This window comes from Brassica napus, chromosome C7, assembly GCF_020379485.1.
Source record: "Brassica napus cultivar Da-Ae chromosome C7, Da-Ae, whole genome shotgun sequence".
NCBI classification, from domain to species: Eukaryota; Viridiplantae; Streptophyta; class Magnoliopsida; order Brassicales; family Brassicaceae; genus Brassica; species Brassica napus.
In genome coordinates, this window is record NC_063450.1 from 34,960,639 (window position 1) to 34,969,054 (window position 8,416).

An 8,416-nucleotide genomic window follows, 5' to 3' on the forward strand; every position below is an offset into this window, starting at 1 on the left:
CATGAAAATATCTCATTATTCACATATCTCATGAGGCCGAAAAGGAACTTTAACAGTATCGAGATATTTATTGACCCTTGGAGTACTCTAAGGAATGATTTATCCATATAAAAGTGTTACGGTATCTTTTTGTATAGTTTGATTTATGCACAAATATTCTTTTTTTTCAGAAATATTCAGTTTGGAGTTCAAGACAAAAACATTTGTCTTTCCAAGATCTTTCATTTCGACTTTTTTTATGTGCATAATTAATCTCAAAGTTTCAGTTATGTTTAGTCATCTAAATATTCATCAATGACATAGAACCAAATGACAATTTATTAATAAAAACACAAGAATATATCTCATTATCCACACATCTCATAAGGCCGAAAAAAATCTTTAACAGTATCAAGATATTTATTTACCATTGGAGTACTCGAATGAGTCGCTTTATCCATATAAAAGTGATACGGTATCTTTTCGTATAGTTTGATTTATGCACAAATGTTCTTTTGCAGAAATATTCAGTTTGGAGTTCAAGATTAAAAAAAAATTCGTCTTAAGATCTTTCATTTCAACTATTTTTTTCATATGAGTATGTGCATAATCAGTCTCAAAGTTCCAGTTATGTTTAGTCATCTAAATATTCATCAATGACACAGAACCAAATGACAATGTTCCAGTTATGTTTAGTCATCTAGATATTCATCAATGACACATAACCAAATGACAATTTATTAATAAAAACACATGAACATATCTCGTTATCCACATATCTCTTTCTTAATAGATATTCACTTAATCGATTGTACCACATGCTTTCAGATTGTTCTAATCCAAAAAGTGATCACGGTAATTTGACCGAAAAATATCTTTAAATTCTATTCTCAATGCTTCTAACATTTTAATCCTTCAGAGATTTCAATACATATACCATTATCAAATGATCCATATAAATATGATGTCACAACATATATGAAACACATTTCAAGATTTTTAGGTGCCGCTATGCTCATCAAAAATCTGAAATGTAATTACATCCATTATCAAGCATACTTTTCTTCAAAGTCAATTCCCGGCCTCTAAGAAAAGCATTGGACAACAAGTCGGGCTTTATATCCCGTTACCTCGTTTTTATCATTTACATTTCTCATAAACATCCATTTGTACTGATATCTTGCATATTTACATGTTTTTAGCCTTCATATCTTGTACATTTTGATCATATAGATTAGGAATTAAGCATCTTTAGAGTCCATATTGCATGCATTGTCCTTATTAGGTGTTGGAGAGTGCTATGGAGTGATTGGAGATGTTTGGGAGCATTGTGATTCAAAAAAAGAAGTAGAAAATGATCATTGGGCGAGTAGAGGAGCTGGAGCGACCTACTGGAGCGAGGTCATGCACCCGCTCTGGATGAGTGAAGTGTAGAGCGACCCACTGGAGCGAGGTATGACACCCGCTTTGTACCAGAGCGACCTCTCGCACCGGGGTAGTGCACCCGCTCCGAGCTCAACATGTCGTCGACAACTTTCCAGATGTGGAGCGACGTCTCGCAGTGGGGTGACTAACCCGCTCCATATGTGGAGCGACCTGGTGCAGCGAGGTCATGACCCCGCGCGCGATTTGAAGAAGTGGAGGTGATCTTTGGAGCGACCTACGGGAGCTACGTCACGACCCCGCTCCGAGCATTCTTTATCTTAGTCGAATTTTAATGTTTTAAAAGGGCTTTTTAGACTTTTTAATGGAAACCATTAGGTTTTCCAAAGACATATAAATACTCTTGTAATCCTAAAGTTAGGATCTTATCTTGTTTTCTATATCTAATCAAAAGTCACTTTTGGGAAAAAGATCTAATCTTGATCATAATTTCTTATCTTTGCTTGATTATCTTGCTCTCTAATCATGTTTAACCTTGAATCATCCATGGTTTTAGGGTTATTCATGTCTATTAGTGAGTAAACTAATCTTGGATTCATGGGCTAGGGTGATTAAGGGTGATTAGAGAAGATCTAGGGTGTTTAGTGTTAGATTTACTTGTTTCCTTGCTTGTTGAGGGTTCTCAATGTTATTTTAGTCTTGATCATACTAAAATAGATCTCTAGGCATTTCCTGCCCACAAGGTGTATGATGAAATGCTTGAACCAACTCTTCAATGCTTTTAGCTTGCTTTACCTAAGAAATTAGTTGCTAAAGGAGTTAAGATTGCTATTGGACTTGTTCTCCATGTTTGCTTTAGTAACATTCAACCTAAGAGATTAGATGCTTGAGTTGCTTTACCAAAAGAACATTCATCTAGAGATAGAGCTTGTTTAGCTTAGTGTCTAGGCATAAGGAAAGTGTTTGATTGATACCTTGCCACCCTTAGATTGGATCTACATCACCCGAGATCAAATGCCTAGCCCCATGAGTCCTCTTGCTTCGTATTGAGAAAGAAAGATCATTATTTTATTGCATTAGCTTATTAGTTTAGTTCATACCATCTTTAAAACCAGATTGCACTTAGCTTAAGCATGAACTTGCATTCCCTTTGCTTTAGAATCACCTAGGATTGGTTCGACAATCTTTTATACTACATTGATTTGATATTGGACCCTTGAAAAGTCCTGCATCATGTACCCAACTGGATTTACATTCTTATGTGTTATGACAATATGTCGTAAGACATTCCTTTTATTCAGGAAGAGTAACTCAGTGTATATGGTAATCTTCCACCTCTCCTAATCATGTCTTTTCTAATATTCCAACGTAGATCTTGAATATGGATCATCACTTTCATAATCAATTTCTTTGGATACAGAAAAAGAGAATACTTCATTGACATCTTTTATCTTATTTCTGATCCATAACTTTCTGTTTCCTACATAGTTGATTGAAATCTCATATTTTCTGTTCTTTTTTCGTCATCTGAATTTTTTTCAGTATTTAGTTCTTTTGGAACTTTTTTACTTATGTCTTCCAGACATTTTTCAATATGTTCTTCTGGATTTTTCTCTCCATTTTCGGGAGATTTTTATCTTTAGAATCCGCTGGTACCATCTTCTTTAACTGAACCTGAGGTTCATTTATTATGTTGTCATCAATTTCTTTTTCAAGAACAACAACTCTTGATATAATATTTCAGCGGGCATATATGATTTTGATACATTTCTTGTATCTGTGAACACATATGGTAGCTGATTTGCCAATTTTGAAAATATAAAAATTTCTAAACTTCCAGCTCACATTAATTCACATTTGTAGAAGGATCAAAGTGCAACAACGATGGTATATACCATGTTATCTTTTTTTAGGAATTTCTAATATTTCTCCTCCTAATGCTGTAAATTTATCTTCATTAAAATGGAAATCGACAAAACGTGTTGTAAGCATATCACCGGTTATTGGTTCAAGATACCTTATAATATTTGGTGACATATAACCCACATATATTATCAATCTTTTTGTGGGCCCGTTTTAGTTCTTTGTGGCGGAGATACCAGAACATAAACCACACATCCAAAGACACGGAGATGAGATATATCTGACTCATGACCAGATGTTAATTGTAATGAGTAGTGTTTACGATATGTACTTGGTCTTAACCGAATCAGTGTAGCCACATGCAATATAGCATGACTTCGTACTGAAATTAGGAATTTCTTCTCAATATCAACAGTATTGCAGTCAATTAAAACTGTTTAATTAATGACTCGACCATACCATTTTGTGTATATATGTGGGGAACTGGATGCTCTACAACAATCTCCATTGACATACAAAACTCATTAACGGCTGGTGAAGTAATTTCAACAGCATCATCCACCTTTACTTTCTTAATGGCATACTCAGATAATTGTGTTCTTAATATTATTATTTGAGAAATAAACTTTCCGAAAACTGTATTATGTGTTGTCAATAGACACACATTTGAACATCTGTTGGATGGGCCGATCAATACTATAAAATACTTAAACGGCTAGCACTGTAAGTGAATCGTCCCATATATATCATGAATTCTTTCCAAAAATATTGTTAATTCATTCCCAATTTCAATTGGCGATGACTGAGTTATAAGTTTTCCTTTAGAACATGCATTACATATAAATTCACCCGTTTGAAAAAATATTTTGTTTACCAACGATGGCCATTCGAATTTGCACTTTTTCATCATGACGGAATTAGAATGTCTTAGTCACTCATGCCAGACTTTAAATGTATTAGTAAACTTCAGGTTACTTTGGAATATGATTAGTCATGGTTATTTTTGTACAATATAATTCAGAGCAAAATATTTTTAACTCTTCCCATATATATTTCATCTCTATAATGTAAAGATACTCAATGCCACTTTTACTCATATCTATCTACAATCTTCTCTTCATGGTCACCATTCTCCTCTCCATCTTCACCATTCTTCATCATTTTCCGTCAAAGGAATATCTTTAGTCTCCATTGTCACTGTCTTTATCGTCGCAGTCTCTTCTTCGCATTTTCCATCGTCATATTTTCCGTTGTCGCAGTCTCTTCGTCGCAGTCTCCATCGTCATAATCTTCATCCTCACAGTCTCCATAGTTGCAGTCTTCATCACACAACTAAACCGTCAACTCCCTCCTCTATTCAAGCGTCTTCCTTTGTTCTCTCTCTACCCGTGAATTTGGAGAAACCAGAAGATGGTGAAAAAAAAACTACTTGTCTTTGTCTAGAAATAGGGTTTAAAGTCACGGGTCAGTGTCATATTTTATGAATACAGGTTGTGATTATGGGTCAACGCAATTTTGTAACGCAATAAAAAATCTAAACGTGATTATACTAATTTTATTAATTTTGTGCAATTAGATAGAATTATTTACTTTGGGGGGTTAGTTGATGAGAGTAAAAGTCTATGGGATCTGAGTGTGGGTACATGTATTTGAGGGGGGAATATCAAAGCAACCCTAGTTTCAATATGATATTCATTTCTCCGGATATCCTTTAAATTTAATAAACTTACGAGACTCTCGGAAATATAATACATCACTTATTTCAAACGTTGTTCCATGTAGCATTGAAAACTGGCTCTGATAATTTTTTTATAATCAAATTTTGTATTTACACTACCAACAAATCTTTTATTTTCAAACTAGAGAAATTTTTATTATTTTAATTATTGTGTGCGGTGAAGCACTTTCGCCAAACATATATCTCTATTCAAAATCTCAAAATATGGCATTGATGAATTTAAAATATGTATAAAATATGCCGTAATATAAATATTAAACATAGCATTTATTTGATAATAGAAATATGTATATAATATAAAACATGAAGTATTATTTTTCAGGAAAATACTTATCACATCACATCGATTTTATTATTCATTGATACTCTCTCGATCAACCAGAAAATCTGAAACGTCGAGATGTGTATCATCATTCAAACCATCAAAAGATGGCTTGTGTTCATCATAGGTGAAGTTTTCTTCACTTCCTTTCTTCTTTTCCTTTTGGGATTCTTGATACAAATAGATTAAATATTTTGGCGTTCGACAAACATGTATCCAATTTCCTTATATGCCTCATTTGTAGCAAAGTTTTTCAGTTTGCTTGCTAACAACTTCAATTTTCCTGAAAGTTCTTATGAATTCTTTCATCATGAGAAAAAAAAATTTCCTTGTCCTCTTCTATGACCACGATAACGGTTTATATCGCGTCCACGTCCTTTTCTTTTCCAATTATTATAATTGGATGATACAATTACTTCATGTAATGAAACAGATCCAATGGTACAAGCATAATGGTTTAATGTCACGAGTTGATTATTCAGGTCCAAAACAAGGACTTGCCATGTACTATTTCTGCAAAACTACACTTTTAGAATATACCGTGTAGTGATTCTTGTGTATCATATCATAATCACTTATCTTCGCTCAACATAACATCATCTTTGATGTAATTCCAAACATCGCGAAATTATAATCACTAACATTTTTATAGTCCTAAAATTGAAGATAGATCCATTTGTATTTTATTTTTGGTAAGATCACATATTTATGATAATCAAAACTTCTATTTTAAAAATTGTCAAATATCCACATGATCTTCTTTTGTAATGTATTCATCTTTTAAACCATCATGTATGTGGTGTCGTAAAAATATCATGGTTTTTTTTATATCATCCAACTTTTTATTTATCGATGGTTTCTATAAGTCTGCTTCCTCTTAGGTGTTTTTACATCTATTGTTCTTGTCATATAATTATTCTTAGTAATATCAAAGACACTAATTTTGAGATTTGTCAAAATTGACATAATAAATAATAATGTATTTATAAAATAATAATATAAAAATATAATAAAAAAAACATTTAAATGCATAATTTAAATATATAATTCATAGTAGAAAGTTTAAAACATAAACTAAATGTATAATTTAAGTGCAGAATTAAAAGAACATAAATAGAATCGGAGACTAACCTACCATATAATTCGAAGATATATAATTTAGTGTACATATCAATTAATAATTTGTAAGCAAAACCTTTCATATGATCCGAGGAAATATGTAATTATTTTGATCATAAAGACATAGCTAATTACTTTATTTTGAAAAATAAATCAACCAAAGAATACAGTGATTTTATGTTTGTGGGAAAAAAAATACCTGATTAGAAAAAAAATGATTTTCTTCTGTTTTTTTTACAATTAAACACAAAATACTATATATTGGGGAAGGAGGACAAGCATTGTCTTGTTTATAAATAAGCGTTAACCAATATAAACAAGTTATATGTATTTTTATTTTTGCAAATGTTGGATAAGACTTTTAGACTTTTTGTAAGAAGTAGTTTTAAAAATATTCAATCTTTTCGAAGCTTTTCAGGTATGTTGCATCTTTAATTGCTTACTAGATTTTGATTCGCGTTTTGAAAGCGCAGGATTTGTCTATTTTGTAAACCTTTTATTTTATAACTTATAAATTTATATTATACCATGGTATATAAATCATTATTACTAATTTAAATGGATATAAAAAGAAATATATAATGTGTTTGTGTACATGTGTAAAACTTGAAAGTGTAAGATTTTCTATTTATTGTATTGAATCGATTCTATTTATTATAGTAGCCATTATTTAGGAATATTTCTTTATTGAGTTAAAATATTTTAGGGAAAATTTTACTTATACACTTTTCTTAATACCACTATTCAACTATACCACCACTCAAAGGACATTTTCATAAATACTACATTCATTAGTTTGTAAAAGACTAAACTAACCTTACCTTATCTTCAATCTTTCATCTCCTTTTTCTCTACCGTCATGATCCTTCTTCTCTCTCCGTCGAGATCCATAGTCTCTCTCTACGTCACATCCATCGTCTCTCTCTCTGAGATCCATAGTCTCTCTCTCCGTCGGATCCACTGTCTCTCCGGATCCATCGTCTCTCTCTCTCCATTGAGATCCTTCTTCTCTATCCGTCGAGATCTGTCGTCATCTCCATCAAGATCCGTCGTCGTCTCCGTTGAGTTCCATTGTCACTCTCTCTCACAGCCGGCGATAAGAGATTACGAGAATCACGATTCAAAACCTCAAAGATGTTGGCTCTTCTACACGATTCACACTTGTATGTTTCTAATTTTTGTTTTTTTTGTTCGATTCAAGAAATATTTTGGATTTGTTCTTTCTGTTATAAAAAAAAATCAACGAAGGTTGGTTTACAACAGGTCGATCTAAGAGAAAAAGTTTCGATAGTGAACATTGAGTTTTCAAAAAATTATAAACTTTTATAAATCTGGGTTCAAGTAATTTTAGGATTTTCGTTCATCTGTTATTCAAAAAAAAACAAATAAGGTTGATTTAAACTTGTCATTTGAATAGTTCTGGTTAGAAGAAAGATTTTTGGATAGTGAACATTGTATTTTAAAGAATTATAACCTCTTATAAATCTGGGTTTTAAGATATTGTCGATAGTACAACTAAATGCTTTACAAGGTTTTATAAAGAAGTTTGTAAACAAGAGTTGATCATATATGTCTATAAAAAACATCTAAATGTGTGAATTTGAGAAGTCTTGTCTTTTATTACCCTATCTTGTAAGACTGTTACCGAAATACATGAACATTATGCTTGGATAAGGTATCTTTAGACCATGATTAAAAGTTAATATCATCTTTTTATTTCGTCTTGCAGTTAGATAGCAATGAATTTTGCACATCTTTGAGGTTGCGTCCGAGGATTTATGAAGCTAGAAAAGAACCACTAGACAATCCAAAAGTGATTATCCAATCGGTGTCTTGGTCAATAATGTGAAGCGTTTTATAAAAGATTATAAATGTAGTTTTATAAGGGTTTATAAATTTATAAATTAGAGAGTTGTAGAGACTTATAAAACGTTGTTTATTCTTTGTTACATCTTGTGGTTAATACAATGTTTGGATTTCCTGATGAATACAAACATTTGGTGACCCCAACA

The 8,416-nt window shown here is 32.0% G+C and overlaps 1 long non-coding RNA gene across 1 annotated transcript; it reads left to right on the forward strand.

The window, feature by feature from the left end:
* Positions 1 to 2,476: 2,476 nt before the first annotated feature.
* Positions 2,477 to 8,416, forward strand: LOC125589849. The gene is made up of 2 exons (XR_007326023.1): positions 2,477 to 7,567; positions 8,134 to 8,416. It is a non-coding gene; the product is annotated as an uncharacterized LOC125589849 (long non-coding RNA).